Source organism: Notothenia rossii, assembly GCF_949606895.1.
Source record: "Notothenia rossii genome assembly, chromosome: 4".
NCBI classification, from domain to species: Eukaryota; Metazoa; Chordata; class Actinopteri; order Perciformes; family Nototheniidae; genus Notothenia; species Notothenia rossii.
This window is the reverse complement of record NC_136902.1, coordinates 22,937,360-22,960,814: the sequence shown is the minus strand read 5'-3', so window position 1 is coordinate 22,960,814 and position 23,455 is coordinate 22,937,360. Positions and strand designations below refer to the sequence as shown.

The window sequence follows — 23,455 nt, the reverse complement described above, 5'->3', positions numbered from 1 at the left end:
AGTACTTATTACCCTTTCTGTTATGGCAACTACCAAGCAAATAAGATTCAACTTGCCTCTTGTTACCTAATCTCTCCGTTTGGCCTCTGGCATCATACAAGTGAAGAGTCTCTTTCCTTGCAGAGCTGCACTCCCTGAGACCCAGACGAGCACTGGAGCACTTGTCAGGGACCGGCAGTATTGTAACGTGAATGGTGCTGCCTCAATGCAAATTCTTCCACACTCTCAGGCGGCAAAGGCCAGCATTGACTGACTGGTTGTGTTAATTTAGCTGCCTTTCAATCCTACTTGATCCACAGTATTCTGGACCTCAATGGAAAAAGAGTTAGAAACATCTGAAGTGTCAGCAGAAGAATGTGCCATTCAGCCTCGAAGCGACGCACCATTAACAAATGTCAGCCACATACAACCAGCAGTGGATAAACAAACCAGGGAGGTAGGATCTACAGTTCACCTCCCTGTCGAGGCTTTTTTGTAAGCCATTGATAACCTTGTGCATTGAGTGGTTTCAGGGGAGAGTCGTTTTAACACGGTGGGTGATCCACATCAACAGGAAGCAAACAAGCTGCAGACTGCAAAGCTGAAAATGTTGCAGCTAAACCACAAATAGGTTGTGGACTTGTGCCCTCTCTTTCAATCATTCTGCCCAGTGACAAAGCTGCGTGCACTGAAAAAAAAAGGCCGTTGGATTAACATGATGTTAATATGGAAACCGGTTGCACATATTAAAAACATGTGAACTCAAAACTATTCCATTATGTTAAAGACACACAACTATGTTATGTCAAAGAAACATGAAATGGTTATGTTCATTTGAATATTTCCTTTAATATAGGTATATTAATTTACCCTATGTTTAACCAACATGACTTTTTTATTTTCATTTTAGGCTCTTAATACGCTCAGTATATTTAACTTGTACCTGTTAAAGCAAAATGATTTCTTTAATTAAGCTTCACTGTAAAAAGTCTGTTGGACTTAAGTAATACAAAACATGGAAACCGGTTGCACATATTAAAATCATGTGTACTCAAAACTATTCCATTATGTTAGAGACACACAACTATGTTATGTCAAAGAAACATGAAATTGTTATGTTAATGTGAATATTTATTTTAATATAGGTATATTCATTTACCCTATGTTTAACCAACATGACTTTTAATGTTCATTTAAGGCTTTTAATATACTCAGTATATTTCATTTGTACCTGTTAAAGCCACATTAATGTTTTGTTTAAACTACATGCTATAGTTTTCTGTTTAATCTACCTAGTGCTCGAGGGGTACATAAGATTATTTATTTCATGTGAATAGAGGCATGTCGTATTCTTCTACAGGATCCATCCTAATCTCTTATATCTACAGCATTTATAACAAAATTTTAAAACAAATAGTCAATAAAGACAAACACATTTCTTTGAACAACATTCATGTATTTTTCTCAAAAATAAAACAATATTAACAACCACCACACATCCAGATGAGCTTTTGGTTTTTCCATCATGCAGCCCCAGGAGAATTAACAAATACATTAGAATAAAGAAATAGAAGAAATAGAAAATGTTGGTGATGCATGTACATATACATTATTGTGTTAGAACACAGCAAGCAAGCTTAAAGGAAACTATTCTCCCGACCAAAATAAAGGTTTATTGGGCCAAATGGGAAAGAAAGGTTTATTTTTGTAACTCATTCATAGTAAACAATTAACAGAAAATGTCAACGTCTAGCCGAAAAAAGGAAATGTTCTTGCAAATCCATTATTTAAATAGTAACCTGCTAATATGAAAGGGCACTTTAATGCAAAAAAGCAATGGCATTGCTTTGGGAAAATACATGAAAGTATAATAATGGCCTGGTTTCCCACCACACATGCACTAAAGAAAGTATTACAAATAAAAACAAGAACTGACATTTTGAAGTCAGTACATTAGTACAATTAGTGCAATTAGTACATTCTGAAACACATGACAAGGGGTGCATTCGGAAAACACATGACTCCAGGAAAAACCCACATTTCTGAAACATTCAAATCAAGCAAAAGAAGTGCAAGACAGTTGTATCGATGAAAGTCCAGTATGAATGCTGTAAAAGTGCACAATGGTCCACGGCAACCGCTCACTCAAACAGTTTGTTTTTAAACGCTTGGGCTTTCTTGGAGAGCATGTTGCCGTCTAGCTCCATTAACATTTGCTGGAGCACTTCGAACGTGCACTTCAGTTTAGGGGGGTAGTTCAGGTTCATTGCATACATTAGTCCAAACAGCATGGTAGCAGCTAGTGCAATGTTGTCCACATCAGTTAGTAGGCTACCTGTTGGCCTTCCAGGACAATCTGTCCTCTGGTCTCATCTGTCCTCTGGTCTCATGGTGGAATTGTGTTTGACAACATAAAGTCCCACTGTAATCTCCTGAATGGACCGCAGAATGACGTCTTCATCTTCTGCCTGCAGAGCGCACAGTCACAAAAGGAACAGAGTGAGATCTAACAAATCAATACATATATATACCCATTACTAAATCCCTGTGTTTAACAAGTACATTTGGTCAGATTTCAGTACTTTCAAGCCTCCTTGTTATCTGATATACTCCTGTCTGACCTGATAAAAAATGTTTCATTTCCTGTATCCGTTTTAAATTAAAAGCCCTCTAGCTTTTCAGTGTAGTCTGGCTATTAAACAAAAAACAGGGATGTTCACATACTTTAGGGTTTAGGCTATATACTATGTGGTACTTCAATAAATACATATTTTAACGCCCAACAAAAAAATCAAAAAGTAAAATATTACTTCTACTGACCACAAACTCTCTCATTGAGGTACACACACAGCCCCTTGAGAAGACAATCCCGGTCTAAATTGACATCATCAACCTAAGTGAAGGGGAATAAGAAAATAAATAATCTGTTTTGCTCAATGAAATGTGTACACTATTGACTCGATGTATAATTTTCTTAAAATGAATTCTTATTTGAGTCATGTTTGACATAATATAGTTCAGACGCTGGCCTATCTGTCCTCCTCTATTCTCAAAAACCTTCAGAATTTTGTCAGATAGCACATCAAGCTGAGAGAGAAATCTTGATTGGAGGGGCAGGGTTGTTATGCGCTTAAACTCCGAATTTATCCAAGAAAACAAAAATATCACAGTCATAAAAATCATGAAATCATTTAATTTTCTAATGATGTCATGATTGTAGTTGTGTGCTTGCCTCAAAACGATGCAGAGAAAACTAGTCCATGCATTTGTTACTTCAAGGCTAGCTTATTGTAACTCTTTATTATCAGGGTGTACCAAAAACTCAGTTAAGTTGCTTCAGCTGATTCAAAATGTATTGACCAGAGCACGGAAAAGGGACCACATTACTCCTGTTTTGGCTCTATAGTGAGAATAACTTTTTATATCAAGTACGAACAACCAGGTTAGACTACATTACATTTCATTTAGTTTACGTTTTTTTCCAAAGCGACTTAAAATAAGTATCACTGTAATATAAGACTACATATAAGAAACACCCTTATAGCCATTTCAATAAACAAAACATTATCACTTTATCGCAGAACGTTTGGCTTTTGCCTGTCACTTTCTGAATAACTTTTGCCTAATAAATCAGAAAATGTGTATATCCCTGCAATGTTTGCAGTATGTAAATGTTATGAATAAATATTTAGAAATTGTCAGACTAATACCAGTTTTCAATAAGTTAAAGATCAATTTTAAGTTAGTCAAGTAAATCACACAAAATATTTGAATACTCACCATTTACTACAGAGCCTTTGGAACAATGTTCAAAGGAAGGCTGAGGTCAATCTTCTCCACACCAATTACCTATCACAGAAAAACATATTTGAAATTATTTAATTATTCACACACAAATAAAACAAAAAATGTTCTGCTCCTTAAAGGCGACATGTAACATTTAATTATGTACCTTTAGGTTAATATGAACCAACTTCGGCCGAGATGGGCGCCTCCAGTGTAAAAAGCTACAGTAGCCTATACTAATGCAATGAGTACAACTTTGTAGAGAGCCATACACATCAGCGTTGTGAGCTCATTTTCATTGGTTTCAAAGGAGACGTGCACTGCAGCAGCGCGCACCGCTCGTCATGTGACGAGGAACAACCAATCATAACCGAGAAACATCTCAACTTCCGTAAACACAAGTACGGCTAGCCTGGTTACGGCAAATATGGAAGATAAGTTAATTTCACAGCGGGTGGATCGTAACCCTTACTTGATCTGTCCGGCATGTCCCCCATATTTATGGTATGTGCACCGCTGCTAAAATGTAACACTTATCATTAATATCCTCCACTTTCCAGTATCGCTTCCCGGGACACACCCCCACACACAATATTGTGTCTCTGTTTTGATCTGTGTGTATTTATGGTATTTACATGAACACAGAGCGGATCAAAGCAGAGACATAAACACCGTTTTTTAGGGAAAACACTGCGGTCCCACAGACAATATTGTATCTTTAACAATCAACACCTTAAATGGGTAAAGATGGTCGCTTAACGTAAAGGCCCAGATACACCGGCCAGTCACCTGAGAAGTCGCCGACGCCGACTGTTGCGTCGCCGGACTCTCCTGCGTATTTGCCGACTTCGCGCACTGGAACACACCGCCGAGCCGAGCATGTATGAACTGCGTATGCGTGAGTGACAATAACTTTCCTTATCAGCAGGCGGCGGTAGTGTGTATTCATCATTCAAAAGAGGCAACAATCGGAAGACAGAGAAGAAGAACAGACTCCGTGATATAAACAAACAACAAATAGCGTTTTTCTTTCCATTTTCACTCTCGTCCATTGAAAACATGAACGAACAGGAGCTCTATAAACCGATGAGGTGAAATAGCCGTCCGTGTGTGTTCCATCTTCCATTTCAAATCATTTGTTTACCTCCCTCACTTCCGTTAACGCTTCTCATGCACTGATTCGCTAGCTGAACAGCCAATCGGTGTTATCCCTTTGTCCGACTTCCGGTGGTGTTCCCGACGCCGAAAAGGCGTCAGGTCGGCAGAAAAGACCCAACGGTGCGGTGCACACCACTCCAAATAGGGCGTGCCCACGCTCATGTTCGGCCCGACTCCCATTTACTGCCGATTTCGGGCCGGTGTATCTGGGCCTTAAAGGCCCAGATACACCGGCCAGTCACCTGAGAAGTCGCCGACGCCGACACCGACTGTTGCGTCGCCGGACTCTCCTGCGTATTTGCCGACTTCGCGCACTGGAACCAACTGGAACACACCGCAAATCCGAGCCGAGCATGTATGAACTGCGTATGCGTGAGTGGCAATAATTCTCCTTACCAGCAGGCGGCGGTAGTGTGTATTCATCATTCAAAAGAGGCAACAACCGGAAGACAGAGAAGAAGAACAGACTCCGTGATATAAACAAACGACAAATAGCGTTTTTCTTTCCATTTTCACTCTCGTCCATTGAAAACATGAACGAACAGGAGCTCTATAAACCGATGAGGTGAAATAGCCGTCCGTGTGTGTTCCATCTTCCATTTGAAATCATTTGTTTACCTCCCTCACTGTTAACGCTTCTCATGCACTGATTCGCTAGCTGAACAGCCAATCGGTGTTATCCCTTTGTCCGACTTCCGGTGGTGTTCCCGACGCCGATTCAACATGTTGAATCGGCAAGAAAAGGCGTCAAGTCGTCAGAAAAGACCCGACGGTGCGGAGCACACCACTCCGAATAGGGCGTGCCCACGCTCATGTTCGGCCCGACTCCCATTTACTGCCGATTTCGGGCCGGTGTATCTGGGCCTTTAAAAGTCGGCACAAGAGTAGACATGCAGAGCCGGACCGACGCAGTGAAGTTCTACACCGCCTGACAGCAGACATGAAACAATAATTTAAAACAAGACGTAGCCTATAGACATGCAAACATGCCGCAAGCTCATCCCTCAAATATGACTCCCCCCTCCCCACTGAGCTCGGTTTGATGTGCATCACTTTGGGCAAGGTTCATAGTTTTAAATATTGTAAATCAAGCAACTGTCGGACTTACGCTCTACAAATACTCACAGCATAAAAAAACACGCTAAACACAATTCAATCAATATAAACTCACCTTATGATTTTCATGGCTTTATCCTAGCTAACACCAGTGAATGACAATGTTTACACATTGAAAGCTGTATTTAAGTTGCTCGTTGTAACGGCTAATGTGAACTCTGCTTTTTGCAAACAATGCGTCTTGTGATAACCTGTAACTATGACGAACATTTGATGACATTAAATAACTTTGACCTTATAGAGATGTTCTCGGGACAGAACCAGCTTACTCCTCCGATGCGGGAAGAAAAAATGGTAGAACCCCTCCCCCCCTCCTTTGTTTAAAAAAGAAAAAGCTTCACATTTTTAAAAATAAATATATTTTGCAAATTTTTTCTGCTTTACATCTTGTCCATTAAAGTGCCATATTGTTCAGGTTCAATTACGAAACTATTAAAGTACGGGTTTGAGTCCGACCATATTAATTTGTGAATAAAATATTTGTAAATAAAAATTAGAAGCTGAGTAATCGGCTGCGGAGCAAGCTGCTGACGTATGTGCTCAGTGGGCGGAGTTACACAGACAAACATAACTTTTTTCTTATTTCTTAACATGATTGAGACTTACAGAACGCACACCCCTCAAGATTAAAATAGTTCTACATGATTGATTCATGTTTCGACGAGAAACATGAATAAATTATGTTTCATATAAATGCATATTTGCAAATTGAACAACCCCACTTTCCCCTTTTTTTTCAGTGTGGAGGCTTGGGCTGAAGTTACTCAAGGGGACTGCCCATAGCCTCAGCTGCAAAACCCCTACTTTCACCAGACGGCTGACTCAGATCCATAGGGCCAAAAGGGTACTGTACAGGCAAATAGGCATTTGACTCAGACTTGTTGTGTTTAAACTCCAGGACTGAGGGTGAGCACTGTAGGGCAGCATGCTCCAGCTGTGATTTACAAGTTGGTTTTGACAAGGTTGCAACCTGTGCAGTATGCCTTTTCCTTTCTGGTAAGAAGACTCTCTGAAAACTGATTTCATGATCACGTTACAGCCCAAATCTAAAGATAACACTTTTACAACAGTCGAGGTGACACTCATAAACCCATTTCTAATCCGTCTTGATGCTAAACTTGCTTCTGAATAATGACATTGAATAATTGTAGACCTATATAATAGGTACATAGATAGATAAGATACTTTCACCACTGTGTGCTTTTGTGTGGCGATTTTCATGGCACAGCTAACACAATTTATCTTTTCAGATTAAACATTAGTCTCTAAATTGTAAATCATTCCCAACGTTCATCAGATAGCCTCTAACTCGGTATGACTGCCGTAATATTGACATGGTAGTGTATAGTCATCATTTCGATTTTTTTCCCTCGCTGAAAACAGCATCCTGCTGACATTAGAGTCAGGAGTAAACCAAAACAGTAACATAGCAGAACATAAAACCAAAACAAAGAGCCTAAAGTAAAATCCTCACAATGTGGGGAGTACTGTAGTCAGAGGATAATTACGTTTGTCACAATGATGACGAAATTGCCATTACACATTGTTGACAAAACATTTGTTAAAGCACTTTAAGTAAAATATAAAATTATACGTAGGCCCTTCTTATGTTTAGTATGTCAAACATTAATCAACGTTTATTAACTACAGCTGTGGATTCAAAACTCAATGAGTAGTGCCTTAAATATGGGATTGAGGCACTGTACTTGACTGAAAGTAATGAGTCACTATTTACAGCAGCTGTTTGCACAGAAGTTAAAATACAGAAAGGACTGATGATCATGATCTACTCTGTCAAACATGAAAAGTAAGGGAGTTCCACATCTCATCCACTTTCTTGACTTCTTCACTTGTGTAATAGATCTAGAGATATTTGCAACCAAGCAACAAGTATTCTGTCACTTCCAGTAGTTTTTAACTTACGTTGGTGGGTCACACGCTTTGCAAAGCTCACGCCAGGCCATAATTGTTGTCAGCCTCAGACAGTAGTAATAGATGGGAGGTCAGAGGGCCGTGTCGTGTGACACATTGGCTAAAGCGGTGACAGCACATGAGCCTGAGTGTATCACATGTGATGAAAGCTGTGGAAGGACAGCTCTGTATGCATAGCTGTGTGGAGACATGCAGGAGGTGAGTGAGTGACAGTGCCACGATGTGACTGGTCTAACCACTTCCTATTGTTCCCCTGTCACTGATAACCCCCGGTGACCCAGGCCAAAGGAAGGAAGGCCATGGCTCAGTTTGGGGTGGTGGGGTTGTCAGCTCTTTGTCCTCAGATAACTTATTAACCCACGAAGTCCGCCGGGAGAAGAATGATTTCTCACATGGCTTGCCGCATGGTTAACTCAGAGTAAACAGCTTTTCAGGAGTCTGTCTGCAAAATAACACAGACAGAGACAAGGAAGGAAGAATATTATTTGGTAACCAAGGAAAGTGAACAAAATCCTGCCAGGATGAAAGAAAGCTTTTTTCATTCAATTCAAGCCTCACTGAAATAATCTCAATGATAGCCATGTACAAAGAGACCAACATGCTAAGTAAAAAAATAAGAAAACTTGAAGCTACATTGAAAACATTCAAGAGCTGAGAGAGATCTTTCATACATCTGAAACAAAAAGTTCATGTCAGAAATGTCGGAAATAAATCACATTTTGAAAAATGTAAATATCGTTTTTATTGACAAAATAACTGTTAATAATAAATGGATCAGGGGTAGGCAGGGAAAATTACAAGCTTAAAAGAGCGAACGCATGTTGGACTTCAGGTGAAACCTTACAAATCAGATTATAACCGTTGTAGCACCACATGATGTTGTTTTAAGCATATACAGTGAATAGCGCAGGCTGTCTTTCACTAATTTACCCAGATGATGAGAGCTGCAGGGCTGTAAGTGGTCCCAAACCTCAGACATAGCTGCTGTCCTGCGTCTGCTGCCTAAGTTATATGCACTGTATAGCTTCTCTTAGGTCTCAGTCGGCTCACTTTACAATCATTTTAGTTGTTTCACAAAGTGAAGAAGTGGTGAAAAAACTAGCTAGTGATATGGGCAGTCAGACTGCCTCAGGGCTTGAAAAATATAGAACACTTTTACCCAGTATGTGGTCCAAAAATACCTTGAAACCAGCTAATGTGTACAATGATGCGGTTGTGTGCATAATGGTGGACGTTGCACACTATCTTTTGGCAGCTTTAGGTTTTAATAACTGTCACTAAGCGTGTTCAGTGTCCTATCAAAAACAAATATGTAACATTGAAAGATTATAGACCTACATTCGTCATGTTGATTTTAAGCCAATAGCCTAGATATTTATATGTCAGTGTTAAAGTGCAGAAGCTATAATATATAATATTATTATGTGTGGCTCTGGTGGCATTGCTTTATTTTTAATACATTCTATACATTATATCACATTACAGCAGGGGTGTCAAACGTACGGCCCGCGGGCCGGATCAGGCCCGTGAACAAGTTTAATCCGGCCCGCGAGATGATTTTGGAAAGTATAAAAAATAAAAAGAGCTGCAATTTTTCAATGAAAGAAACTGCTGTTCTAAATGTGTCCACTGGGTGTCGCAATAGCAATTATGTGAAGCGAGCAAACTATGTATAACGGGGCTGAGGAAGTAATCCTGTGTTTACAGTCTATCGTGCTTGGCTTCCTCACTCCCCAAAATGTCGCTATCAAAAAAGAGAAAAGTGGACACAGAGTGCAGAGTTTTCCAAGAAAAATGGTCATCCTCCTATTTATTCACGGAAGTGAATGGGAAACCCGTGTGTTTGGTTTGTTCGCAGCACGTTTCAGTGCTGAAAGAATATAACCTTCGTCGCCACTATGAGACTCAACATGCCGACAAATATGATAACTTGAAAGGAAAACAGAGAAGCGAAAAGGTGAAGGAATTGCTGGCGGGTCTGAAAAAACAGCAGTCTGTGTTTACTCATAGCCGAGAAATTGGCGATGCTGCAGTGAAAGCCAGCTACCTTATTGCTAATGAAATTGCAGTGGCTTCAAAACCATTTAGCGAGGGTGAATTTGTGAAGACATGCATGCTGACAGCTGCAGAGATTGTGTGCCCTGAAAAGCGTCAAGCTTTTGAAAATATCAGCCTGACAAGAAACACAGTTGCACACAGGATTTCTGATCTTTCGGAGGATTTGGACAGCCAATTGAAGCGCAAAGTTAAGTCGTTTATTGCGTTTTCAGTTGCAATTGATGAAAGCACGGACATTACAGATGTTGCGCAACTGGCCATATTCATCCGCGGAGTTGATGATACTTTGACCGTAACCGAGGAGTTTGTGGAGTTGGTGCCGATGACGGATACCACGACAGCGGCTGATATTTTCAACACACTCGAGGGTGCCCTGGACAGAGTCGGAGTGGACTGGTCACGCGCTGTCAGCGTGGCTACAGACGGTGCGCCTTCAATGATCGGGAAAAAAGCAGGTGTTGTGACGAAATTCAGGGAAAAAGTGCAGACTGCAAATGGAGGACGTGATTTTTGGACTTTTCACTGTATTTTGCACCAGGAGGCATTGTGTTGCAAGTCATTAAAGATGGATAACGTCATGAAGGTGGTCGTCCAAACTGTTAATTTCATCCGATCAAGAGGCTTGAATCACCGTCAGTTTGACAACCTTCTCAGAGATAAAGACCACAACTACGGCCTGCCTTACCACACCGAGGTAAGATGGTTAAGCCGAGGCATTGTGCTGAGGCGTTTCTTTGATTTACGAGAGGAAATTGAACAATTCATGAAACAAAAAGGCAGACCAGTGTTAGAATTTAAGTCCAAAGAATGGATGCAGGATCTTGCGTTCATGGTGGATGTTACAGAGCACTTGAATAACTTGAACACAATGCTGCAGGGGCGCAACAAAGTTGTAACGCAGTATTATGACAGCGTATGTGCGTTCAAGTTGAAGCTGTCATTGTGGGAGACGCAGCTCGCGGGAGGTGATGCAGCGCACTTTCCTTGTCTGAAAAATGTGTACGATACCCAACATGTCGCAGACATGAAGCGGTTCAAAGATAAACTAATAGGACTATTGCGGGAGTTTGAGCAACGCTTTCAGATTTTTGGTGAACTGGAGAAAGACTTCAAAGTTTTCTGCTCGCCATTCACCGCGAATGCCTCTGATCTGCCCGTCAACATTCAACTTGAAATAATAGACTTGCAGTGTGACTCAGATTTGAAGGGGAAATTTGCTGCAGCTGGCTTAGACACATTTTATCAGTATCTTTTGCCAGGTTACCCCAACTTGACAGCCCTTGCTGTAAAAGTGTTGTGCATGTTTGGAACCACGTATATTTGTGAGCAAGTTTTCTCTGTAATGAGCATCAATAAAACAAAGCTGCGCTCAAGGCTCACGCACAAGCACTTAAATGACATCCTGAAATTGGCTGCCACTCAGGCTTTGACCCCTGATATTGATGCACTTGTGAAAGCTAAAAGATGCCAGGTTTCAGGAGCAAAAACAACAGTGGGTAACCCAACTTAAAATGCTGCATAAGACACTGCACCCTGATATAGTTATCTAGAAAATGATTGTCTTCTGTGCAGATTGAAAGAAAGTGAACAGTGTGTGATTTACTGTAATAATGACAGTAACTTCAGTTCATAAGTTAGGTTTGTTGAAATTGTTCATGCATTGCACAGCTTTTATTTATCAATAAGTAATGTAGCCTACAAGGCAGGAAGTAAGTAACTCAACCCTCTTGAAAAGTTTCTACCTCAATTTGTCTCAATCATTTGGTGAGTTAGTACAGGATTAATATGTTAAAATGACAAATTAGTTATTTGAGAAGAGTTTTTGTATTTTGTTCATTCCCAGTATATGACTTAATGTTGTTGTATGGCTTTTTGTTGATACGCCAAGTCTAAATGTGCTTGTACTGTTATTGCACTAAAGTTCACTAAACTTAAACAAAGAAAACAATCTGAAGTTGTCGTCATTTTTTTGTTATTATGCTATGATTTTACCGCTCCGGCCCACTTGGGAATAGATTTTCCTCCATGTGGCCCCTGAGCTAAAATGAGTTTGACACCCCTGCATTACAGCCTTTAACGTTCAATATGATAGGGGAATTGCATTCTCTGTTTAGCCTATAGCCTGAAGAAAAAGTTGGTTACACAGAACAAACACATTGGGCTGTCATTTGGCATATACAATTATGGTTTACAGAAAACGAATCATATTTGTTGAGGTTCAATGCACAACAACATTTAATTTAAACTTCATTAAAAAAAATGGTGTAGTTTTATGTAATGTAGTTTTTATTTGGTGATTGTTCACACTGCTAGAAATACAACCAGTTGTCCCTCTTTACAGGAGTGAAACTTATGAAAGTAACCTGTAGGCCTATAATGTTTTGATAGTTTACTTGACTATTCTTGTTTTATGATAGCTACTTATTTTATTACATATTGTAAGCATACGTTTCAGTTTCCTTTCAGTTACTTTATAGATTGAAAGCCTTGCACGATAACAAAGGGGTCAGTTTGGCTGCAATACCTCGGCTTAGCTCAAACATTGGGCGTACAATTTGCCTAAAAAACATGATGCAAGAGTAAAAGGTACACTAATATATCACGTCATTAAAATTAGCTCCGCCTTGACCTGATGCAATGCACAATAATACTACTCATCAATCGGTCAGTATGCTACCTTACTTACTGCTGATAAAGAACATGCTAATGTTTACTAGTAGTAATCGAGTGTTTTCTACAGTGATATTGCTGCCTTTATCCGAGCAAAAATACCTGAATGATGTAATTACACTGTTTATATCCTAGTTGAAAGCTTATGTGTGCACTTTTGCATAACGACTCAGTTTGGTTGGCGGTGGCCGCCATCTTGTGGTTGAAATTAAATGCTGCAGTCAACGCCATCCCAAGATAAACACAGCCAAAGCAGTTCAAGTTCAATTATTTGAGGATTTTAATGCAGAAGCTATCGTTTGTCTCATTTATGTGTCAAAATAAATGTAATGGAAGATAGTGTCGTAGAACTAGAGTTATGTTGCCATCTTGGAACAAGTGTAGTGTTAAATAGGCCTGTGGTAGCAAGCAGGCGAAATTAACTGACCTGGGTTCTATTTATTGTTAAAGACAGGTCGCAGTTTCGGTACAGTGGCCTGGATGTGAAGTCTAAATTCTGCTGAGTCGACGTGCTGGATTTTGACATGACCCCCAAACAACTCGAGCAGTGATACTTCTGTGTTGTCTCCTGTGAAATTTAAGGTGAGGACAATAACGTTGTGTTAGTGCCCCTGATCAAATCTCACCATTGTCACGATGCATAATCCTCCTGAAGGCCTGCAGGCGCTTCTTGCTTCACACTTAATTGAGGATAAACTATGGGATAAACCAGCAGGCCACAGGTGAGACCATTTTAAATGCGGGACAAGACTAGTTCCTGCTATTTTGAAACAGGCAAATGTCATATTAAAGAGCACTTTTGCTTGTGCACCAGTTATCAACACAACTAAATAATGTTAAACTGACACAGACAGGCATAAAGGTATGGGCATGGTTTGTTATTAATTAATCACCAGATTAAGGTAGTTTACCCACCTTTTGATTGAAGATCATTATATTACAAATATTTTGCCTTGGATATCATTTTAAAACACATCTGTCCACAGTAGGAGTGTTTGACAATCATGACATTGGATATTAAAAAAAAGGCTAAATGTCCAGTAGGCTAATGTGTGAATGTCATATTTACAGAAGGCAAATCAATCATCATTTAACATGTTTAAATATTGCAATACCAGTTTGGTTCATCACATTTTGTTCATGGGATGAACCAACATCCCTTACCTTAATGTCTTTCCATTTAGTTCCTGCAACACATTTCAACTGACAAAGAGAGATTACAGAACGGTGTACCAGACTTGTATATGTTTTTCTAAAACAATGTCTTCTAACTAAGCTTGAAAATGATTACTTTTGTATTTCTAAACTCAGTCTATTTTTTAATCATTACTTCATTTTTTTGTGTATTGGAACTACTTCCACTCATCGTCTCACATTTCTTAAACTCTTTTCTCACTCTTAGCCTCCTTGACATCAACCTGTGTGGCATTTTTAAATTGCTAGACAGCCTTTCTTAACACTCCCGTAAGATCCATAATAGGAATCTTTGTCTACGTCTTCTGTTTTCTACCCTTTATTTGCTTTAATTAAGACTTTGCACCCCTGTTTCACACATAAGCGATGCCACAAAGCAAGGTGGCTTGGTAACGGGACCAAACACAAACTCCTCTCTGTTTAAACATTATGTCACTGAGCTGCTGTTGAATGTGTCTGTTTACTGGGCTTTGTTTAATTGACGCTGAATTGCCGGGGCTGACATGGTAAACAATTAGGGTGAAATTCTGTCGCTTTAGCCAGTGTGAAACAACCCAAACAGATTCCAATCTTTACTCCCAAGACCTGACTCATAAGAGCCTAATCCTGTTGATGGAAACAGAATCCCACCCGTGTCAAAACGGCCCGCTGCCCCAGGTGCAGGAGCCACACAGGCCCTGGCTTGTCTCCCTTTATCACAGCTGATGAATTGAGAGGGCCCTCTTGGGCACATAGCCCAGGCTGTGGTTTGGCCAATTAGAGGGTATTTTTTCTCATAAATATCTATAGTGATGAAAATTAGGCAAATAAAGGCTGTAGCTACAGCCTGGGAAAGTGTTAGATGCAAATTCTGACTGGAGAGCGGCACTTTGAGAAAACTCTTTTTGATATGTTACTTTACAAATTCAATAATTTCCCAAGTTTCAAAAAGTGTGACTTTTGATGTGAACATTTCTTAATTTTCTTATAGCTAATTTACAAAAAAAATGTTGTAGATCATATGATGTTAGGTCATTTTTCTTCTACATTTCCAATGTTACCCCATCATCATAATTCAATACATTCAACTGCAGTTAAGGCACATTAGGCATCTTTTAAGTACACTTTAACAGTTGATAATGAGATCAGGACTGATAGGTTATCTTTGTATCTTTTAGTGTCAGTAACATTTTCACAGCATGGATGGACCCGTAATCACATTGTCTTTACTAAGTCTTACTGATAGCTGTAAACAAAGGCTCAAGACCTCCACAGATAAGCTGTCCTCCCTAATGGTACATTTCACATTCAAGCAGAAGATAAGCCCGATTTTGTAGCCTGACATCTGCGCCATCATTTCAGTTACCCAAGATTTTATGTGTTTCTCTCAATGGTCACCAGAATGTTCTTTTGTTAGATTTAAATGACAAAGTAAACTTGCATATCAGGATGATTGACCCACTCAAGTTTTGGCATATCAAATGAAAAGCAGACAGGAGGAAGATCACAAATGAAGTAAAAATGTGCAGGAAAGTATAGTAAAATAAAACATGAATATTTTTACAATAGAAATTCTCCAAAAAACAACTTCGAGGTGATATGAGCTTGATATACAATTCTGATTTCATTGGACTTTTGGTTGCTGCCTTTTAATAAGGCATATTATAAAAAGAGTTTAGAGACTGTAATAAAAGCTTTTTGGGTTGCTTTGTTGTAAAGCAGTGATTCTAAACTTTTGCTGCAGGGCACCTGGGCCACAATCTATTAATTAAAAGCTACTGAACATTAACAGTTCCAGATTTTGATTCTTATTCTAGTGATCGACAATTTTGTCAATGACATACTAACATTTACAGTTTAAAGTCGACTATGAGTGTACTTAAAGTTTACTAACAGGTTCCAAAATCTAGAATTTCTGAAAAAAAAACTATTAAAAAAAGAAAACTTCTATACAAGCCATCACCTATTATACAGACAAGTCCATTCACAGTCGAAGTGTACAGACTGTAAGTTTACACATCACGCATCAAAACTCTGTATGATGTCACAGAGTTATGTTGGTGTATACGCGTGTTAAACATGTCTGACATTTGAGTTGAGCACAGAGGACCTTTCCCCTTCAGCAGAAGAATGTGAAAACAGCCTTCTAGTTTCAAACCCATTCATCATTCTGCACTGACGGTCGAATATCAAAGTGAAGTCAGAATTAGAAAAATACATTTTTGACTGAAAGGGGACTTTAAAAATGAATGAACGCCTCAATTACAACATTTGAATCCATAATCCACATTTTAGATAGTAGAATACATTTTCGCAAATTAAGATGTATGTCCGTATTTAGGTTAAGGGGAATCACATGAGCCTCACACGATGCAGCTCCGGTCACATCCCTCCATCGTTCTGGCCTCTTGCAGCTTCTGGAAATATTCAGATCCAGTGTCACGCCATGACTTCAAAGCAGTGAGGTATCGACTAACTGACACACTTCATATCAGCCCCATACTTGAAGAGGGCCTGACTGTTATTGGAGCCCGCAGATATAGAGTTAATAAAAAAACACATTCTACAAATAAGTATAACCTAGATCAGTAATATATCAGATTTATGTGCCAATGAAACAATAGCAACATCTGATATACCTTTTATCCAGTTAAGCAGTTTCATAGTGGAGAGTCTATTTAAAGTTCTGAAATGTTATGCCTCTGTTGGAGATGGTTGCTGTAAGAACGTTGTGAGTATTACGTGGTCAGAAGCGTCACTCTATATTTATCAAATCATGGGACTCACTCGAGGACATGCATCATGGTGCTACTAAGACCAACTTCGTAGACCTTCACCTCTGCAGGGTCACAACTGAAGCAAGACAGGTAGGAAATCTGCATGGATTTACAAGTACATAGGCAGACAGCTAGAAATACAGAGATAATAAATACTTCCTGTTGCAATACTTCGATTTTTTATTTTATTAACTTTTGATAGTTTCATCTTACTGACTAGTTGTTAATTGCTGCTCTGAAGAGAGTCTGATTTTATTAGATAAGATCAGATTAAATCATATTAGATCATAACTAAAAAGCTACCCTGGTATCTTAAATTGTGCTGTAAAATTATGTATAATTAAAATTGGCTTTTTTTTATTATCTTGTGACAGTGTTTGATATTCATCAAGTATTTTTTATTTTATGTTTCACAAATTACCTGAAAGAACAAAACATTTACTTTGATCAGTGATAACTTTTGAAATATAGTGCTTCTGTTTTGATTTTTTTTCCAGGTTATATTCACACTCTAAGTCAAAATGGAGGACATTGAATACAGTGTGGACATCTCCGACCGTGACTGGAAATGCTTTTTTGCTGAGTGCGAAGAGTCTAGCATACTTCCTCCTTCATTAGGTGTGGACGACTCAGGGATGAGTGACATTGATGATACAGGGTCCATTCTCGCTAAGAGAGTTCAAAAAGTCGACCTAACAGCAAGCTTTTCAGAGGCTGACCGCCCCATCGATGGCCCACCAGACTGTGAGGGCTCTCCTGTGGAGCACTACCTCAGTAACCACCCCATCGGTGGAATGGAGAGCGTGCTCTCGGGAAGTGAGGAGGACATACACCTGCAGTCTGTCAATATATTCTTTGAAAAGCTGAAAAGTCTTACAGAGGCAGAAAGGCTTATAGAGCCAAACCAAGAGCGAGATGGAAAAAAACAGGAGGCAATACAGGAGGAGGAGCGGAGTAGTGACGGGCAACAAGCCAGCAGCAGATTTTTGCCAAAACACATCCTTAAGTTAAGTTCTCTTCCTGCCAGCGGTGAAACAGCAGTTGGCAAAGAGACCACAAGTCCTGTCAACACCATTATCAAAATAAACACAATGAAAAAAGACGTGCCTGGTCCGAACCTTTCCCCTAAACATGCAGCCAGTATCGTAGTGCTCAAGACTAAGAAATCAGCTTACCCCAAAACAGGTTCCTTCATCAGAGAGGAAGCCTGCACAGAAACCATAATCACCGAAGCAACACGGCTGAATCCGTCTCAAGACACACTGGAGGGGGTTTTAGGCTCAGAAACAACACCTCACGTTGACAAAGTGATAAAGGCGGAAATGTGCACACTTCTGGATGATGTGAAGCAGGACGATTTGTTGATGAGTAAATTAAGTCTCAGTAAAGAGTGTAGCGCTGATCCTTCAAACAATCAAGAAATAGTGACACCAGTTAAACCGAATGTAAACCCAGAAGTTCTACAGTCAGACGCAACAACAGTGAGCCAAGAATTGTCTCCATCTGCTTCTTTCAAAAGAAAAAGACGAAGGAAGAGACGACTTAATGTTGAGCCAGCTGATATTGGGCATAAATATGAGATGCAGGAGTTAGTGAAGCCGAGTGACTCAGAGGAGGAACAGGTCGCGTGGAGAGAAAGAACTAGTTTCTGTTTATCTGAAAATACTAATTTATCTTATTTAAACCAACGACGAAGAAGTGTTTTATCCTCTTTAACTCCACTTTCAGCCACCAGACATCTCCCAGTGAAGATTTCTCCTAAGGATATCAAAGTAAATGATTTTCCATCATTTGACAGTCAATATCAATATTCAAAAGAAAGCATTGTCAGAAAAGGAAAGTTTAAAGCAACACGTTTGGCTGAAAATAATGTACCTAATAATAGGTCAATAGACCCCCTGAGTCAAACTGTAGAAACCGTATTGTTACCGTCAAACAACAGTGGTAATGTGGCAACAAATGTACAGCCATGTAGCAAATTACATGCAGAAGATTCAACTGTGTTGCCAGATTCAATTACTAACACTGTAATTGGTATATCAACCTTGGCAATAGAAACAGCAAACTGTGAAAGGCAGGATATTCAAGCAAGGAGTATCAGGCAGTCTAATGAAATCAATAATTATATTTTTTATGAAAATAAACCAAATCTAGAATCTTGTACAGCAGAGGTCAAATCAATAAGCATTTTACCAAGTGCAGGGTCAAATAATCCTGCGGTGGAAGTCAGCCAAAATGACAAACTATCCGCTGCTAAGTCGGTCCTGGCTGTAGAGGCCGGAAATTCTGGCAGAGACAACTACACACTATGTCAAAGAGAGGTTGAGGCCCAACAACAGCTGGAAATTGACTGTGACATAGACCAATATAGATCTACACTGGAAAATACTCACTTTCCACTGTCTGCAATCAGTTTTGATGCACGCACCACAAAATGTAAGAAATTAGAAACTAGTGGCTGCCCCTTCTTGGAGATTTCCAGTCAAGTGGGCTGTGCTAAATCATCATTAGATACCAGCAATGAGCCTGATAATCATGATCATTCTGAAAGTCCCTCCAGTTCAGATATAAATATTATAGCACAGCAAACAGAATATGCCCGGTTGCTCCACACATTATCCAAATGTGATGGTTTGTTAGAGAAAAACACAAGTGACCGAACTGAATTAGGAGCATCACAATCTGCTGAAATTAATTCAACCAAACCATCCATGTCGAAAGACTTACTAATAAGTCATTTAGATACTATACCAGCATCATCCTGCTGCACTCTTGACACCGAATCTGTCATGTCACTCTCACATGAAAATATCACAGACATTTCAGGAAGTTCTTGTTTATCTGTCAATCAAAATGACCCTGAAGATCAAGGCATAAAAACATCACTAATACTGTCCAAACACGAGGAAGGAGATGGCACATCTGATTCCAAAGACCAGTATATATCACATGACTCGATAGGTTCAAAATGTGATTTAATGGACACAGCAGAAGACGCCATCACAGTATCTGAAGCAAAATGCGAACTTGAAAAGGCATCAAAACATTCAGTATTCGCTATGTCTTCTTTTTGGAGTGAGATGGAGAAGCTGACAATAAATGATATTCTTGGTTTACGAATGATCAGAAATGGTGTTCCACGCAGCCCACTCCCACCTCTCAAGGAAAGTGAGGAGACAGACATGTCTGCTATGACAGATTCAGGCATTTTTACTCAGCATGAAGAGTCCAAGGCTGAACAAACTAATAAAGACATATCCAGTGATCCTAACCCTGCAGAATCAAGTTCTGTTATAGGGGAAGATTCTTCATCTTCAAGTGATGTTATGTGGGAGAGTCTAGAGGCTGACATCTACCCTGAAAATATGACGTTGACATCTGCTGGTGACACTTCTCAACCGGTCTTCCCTGCAGGTTCTCAAACATGCCTAAGACAAATGTCAAAAAATGTAAGCGTTGACAATCTACATGCCCTTAATTATGAGTCTTTCTGCTACAAAAGGAAAGGCCCAACTTTACAAACGGTAGACGAAGGAGAATTCCAACAAGAAGAGCATCACAGTGTTGGACACATGCCTAAGCAAGACAAACACTTGGACTCTTTATCTTCATTTCCAACAGACAGCTACAAAGTGTCTCTCTCAAATATATTTCAGTATGTCTTTGGTGGAAAGCCATCAATTCCCAGCCACTCAGCCACAGATAACATCCCCACCTCCTACAGTGAAGGAAATTCTGTCCCTGAAACTTATGATCATTTCTTCTCAGAGTTTGATACAGAAAGCTTCTTCTACCCTCTCATCACCAAAGACGAGCTGGTTCCTATATTTTCCTACTCTCACTCAGCTACTAGAGATCTGCAGTTCCCAGAGGCCTATGAGCACTTCTTTGCATCTTCTTCTTCTGATGATTCTTCTGGGGAATCTGATGGAGAAGATAGCTGCAGTCCTTTGAGGGTGGTGAGCAGATTCAGCCGTACAACTAGCGCCTCTCAGATTTCTACAGACATATATGAACATTTCTTCACTGATGGAGATCTCAGACAGAATTTCTTTTGGAATACCACATTGTCCTTTAGGAATATGAGTTTGACTAAATGCACTGTTCACAAGGAAACTCTCTCAAACCCTCTATCTAGTGTACCTGTGAGTCAAAGTGGCAGATCCATTGGAAGGATAGTTCATCCCATAAATGCTTTCGGAAATCAAGACATCATGTTGGCTGATCCACTTATCCACCACCTGGACAACAGGATCTACACACAACTAAGGCATCAGCCTTTCAGTTTTGAGGACTTACAGATGACTGTTTCAAATCCAAGTAAGTCAATCGGTGATTAAAACATTTTCTCCTTTCAAAAGTTCTCAGATTTGCTATCAATTGCTTGAATTGATATAAAGGGGAGCTGCACTTATTATACACATCAAAGTCTGTTTACAGGCTAATGCACATAACAAGTTGCAGTTAAAGACTACAGGTTTGAACATTAAAAAATCTGGGGCTGTGGAGAAAGAAAGAAGTAATCTTACAACAGTTCTGTAGCCTGCTTAACATCTCTGCTTATTGCTCGCTGGTGGCTATCTGTAGTTGCATTGTGGGTAATGTAGGCGAAATGTAGGGTTTTGATGATGAAGAGAATGTGTGTGTAATCAACACGACACGAAGCAGTATTAAATGACTAAAGTTTGCACAATACAGTCCTACAGTGTAAGCAAACAAATGTAAAAATAAATTACTAGTCAACGGGTGATGTTTATTATTGCCATGGAACATTTTAATTTTTCCTTTTTTAAGTTCAAATTTCTAGGCTTAAAAGTAGTGTATATCAATCTGAAGACTGGTTTACCACTATTGACCAGTTTCACAGACACAAACCAAGCTTACAGAGATATCTTTGAATTTGAATCATATATAAACATACACATTTAATAACTAATGTATTTACCTCTATTAGTTAAGCTCTTTTTGCTTTTAGCACAAATGGACAGTTGTAATGTAGTACATGTCATCCTCTAAGTCAGCTGTTAGAGTCGGGGCATCATATCTCTAACCTCAGCTGTCAGAGGACAAGGACGAGACTGCAGGCAGTAACAGTGAAAACAAAGAGGTTTGTGTTTTGCGTGATAACTTGACTTCACTTAATGAGTGTCTTCCCTAAGCTGTCAGTAAAGAGCTCTAGATTTGATTGGCTGCAAAGGAAAAACAAAGTACCTCGACTTGAGGTGTCTATATGTAAACCCCTCTTCTTGAACTTCCACTGAGCTGTAATTAAGATAATAACCTACACGCTACTAATATACCACATCATGTTCAGTAGCTGCCTGTGAGAATGTTCTTGAAGGCCACTAGAATCATATTATAAAATATCAGTAACAATAATTAGCGTTGTATGTTTGCATTAAAGTAATCTGTGCAGGGGCTAGGATTTGACTGAGTCACAGTGTGACAGAACAGGAAATCCCTTCCTATTATCAAGGGCATGGTGCTCAACTGTTGCAGTGTCAGTGACAAGTATTATACCCTTGACCTTTTTACTGGACTGCTCTGTGACTGGTTATTTTAAATGTATGTGACACAATTAATATTTTAAAATGTTTTCCATGATAGGCTACTTTCACTTTCTTCTTAGGGCTGGATGCCTCCCTCCTGCCTCTAAGACAGTCCGATATGTGTCTGGTTTGTATTGCATTTGCTTCGTGGGTGCTAAAGACGGCAAACCCACAAGTTGGAGACACATGGAAGACTGGTATGTCTGATTATATATAGCATTACATACATTTTTTTCCTTTGGACTCAAAGTCTCATGATTAAGCTGATTTCTCACTTTTAATATGTAATCTCACACAGTTCTGCTGGCAAATGTAAGTGCTCTGACAGCCATCAGATACCTGCGTAAATACGTCAAGATGGAGGCTGCAACAAGTGAGAAGAAATTGAAGTACACAGCCCCGTCTGATTCTTGATGTGGTTGTGTTGTTAAATGTTTGCATTACATATTTGCACTATAATTGCTTCTTGTTAAGTTGACCCTACCATTGAATGGATATGGGCAAGGGTTTCATTTAAATAATTTGTCTGTTATTTTGACCTTTAACGTCTGAAAGCATTCATAGTAGATATGAAAAGACCAAAGGCAAGACCAGATGTGTAGTTATCAGAAAGAAAGCTCTAGATATGTGAAAATAAGGTTTCAGTATGTGCGTACTGAAGAGATATTAAAGGTAAATTCACTGCACAGAGTTAGGATGTTAGATGGACATGTGATCAAATGATTAACTTAAGGCATTTGAAGCGTTTAGGGTGGTTTGTTTTTATCCCGTTCCATTATTTTAGCTGGTGAATTTTTTTCCAAAACTACTGTGTAAAATATTACAATGAAAATATTGAACATTTCTTTTACAAATTAAAATGGTGACTATCTATCAGAATGATTTCCAAAATGGGAATTAATCAAAACATACTAATAAACGTAACATATTCCGTTATGTAATTCATGAAGGACATTTTGTGTTCATGTTGATTGTATTTTTTTGGATGGCTGTACAACTTTTTCTGATAAAGACTGTTCTGCAAGATGTTGATGAATGTGAGTTTACTACAGTAAATACTATCGTCGTAGCATGCAATCTCTTATGTTTTACAATAATACTCAGACCTGAAGTTGAGACTTTGAAACACTAGAGGGCAACGTTCAAGTAAGAACTTGAACTAATACAGCTGAAAAGCTAGTTGCCATTCTATAAATTCATTTTATCCCACAAATATTAGAACAAGATATTAATTATCATAATATGTGTGTTAATAAT

The 23,455-nt window shown here is 39.3% G+C and overlaps 3 long non-coding RNA genes across 4 annotated transcripts in view; 2 read left to right on the top strand and 1 right to left on the bottom strand.

The window, feature by feature from the left end:
• Window positions 1-1,435: 1,435 nt before the first annotated feature.
• LOC307037335 lies at window positions 1,436-6,032 on the bottom strand. 2 transcript variants are annotated; one of them, XR_013807652.1, is made up of 4 exons: window positions 3,932-6,032; window positions 3,760-3,828; window positions 2,800-2,872; window positions 1,436-2,447 (listed from the first exon to the last, which is right to left on the bottom strand). It is a non-coding gene; the product is annotated as an uncharacterized lncRNA (long non-coding RNA). The 2 variants fall into 2 exon arrangements; XR_013807653.1 differs by lacking the exon at window positions 2,800-2,872 and having other exon boundaries at window positions 1,438-2,447.
• A 7,111-nt stretch (window positions 6,033-13,143) lies between these two features.
• The window catches only part of LOC307037336, a 41,684-nt gene continuing 31,372 nt past the window's right edge, over window positions 13,144-23,455 (top strand). The window contains exon 1 of the long non-coding RNA XR_013807654.1: window positions 13,144-13,281. This is a non-coding gene — a long non-coding RNA (uncharacterized lncRNA). The remainder of the gene's footprint in view (window positions 13,282-23,455) is intronic.
• LOC307037014 lies at window positions 16,614-23,225 on the top strand. Its single transcript, XR_013807556.1, has 3 exons — window positions 16,614-16,739; window positions 17,147-20,969; window positions 22,279-23,225. It is a non-coding gene; the product is annotated as an uncharacterized lncRNA (long non-coding RNA).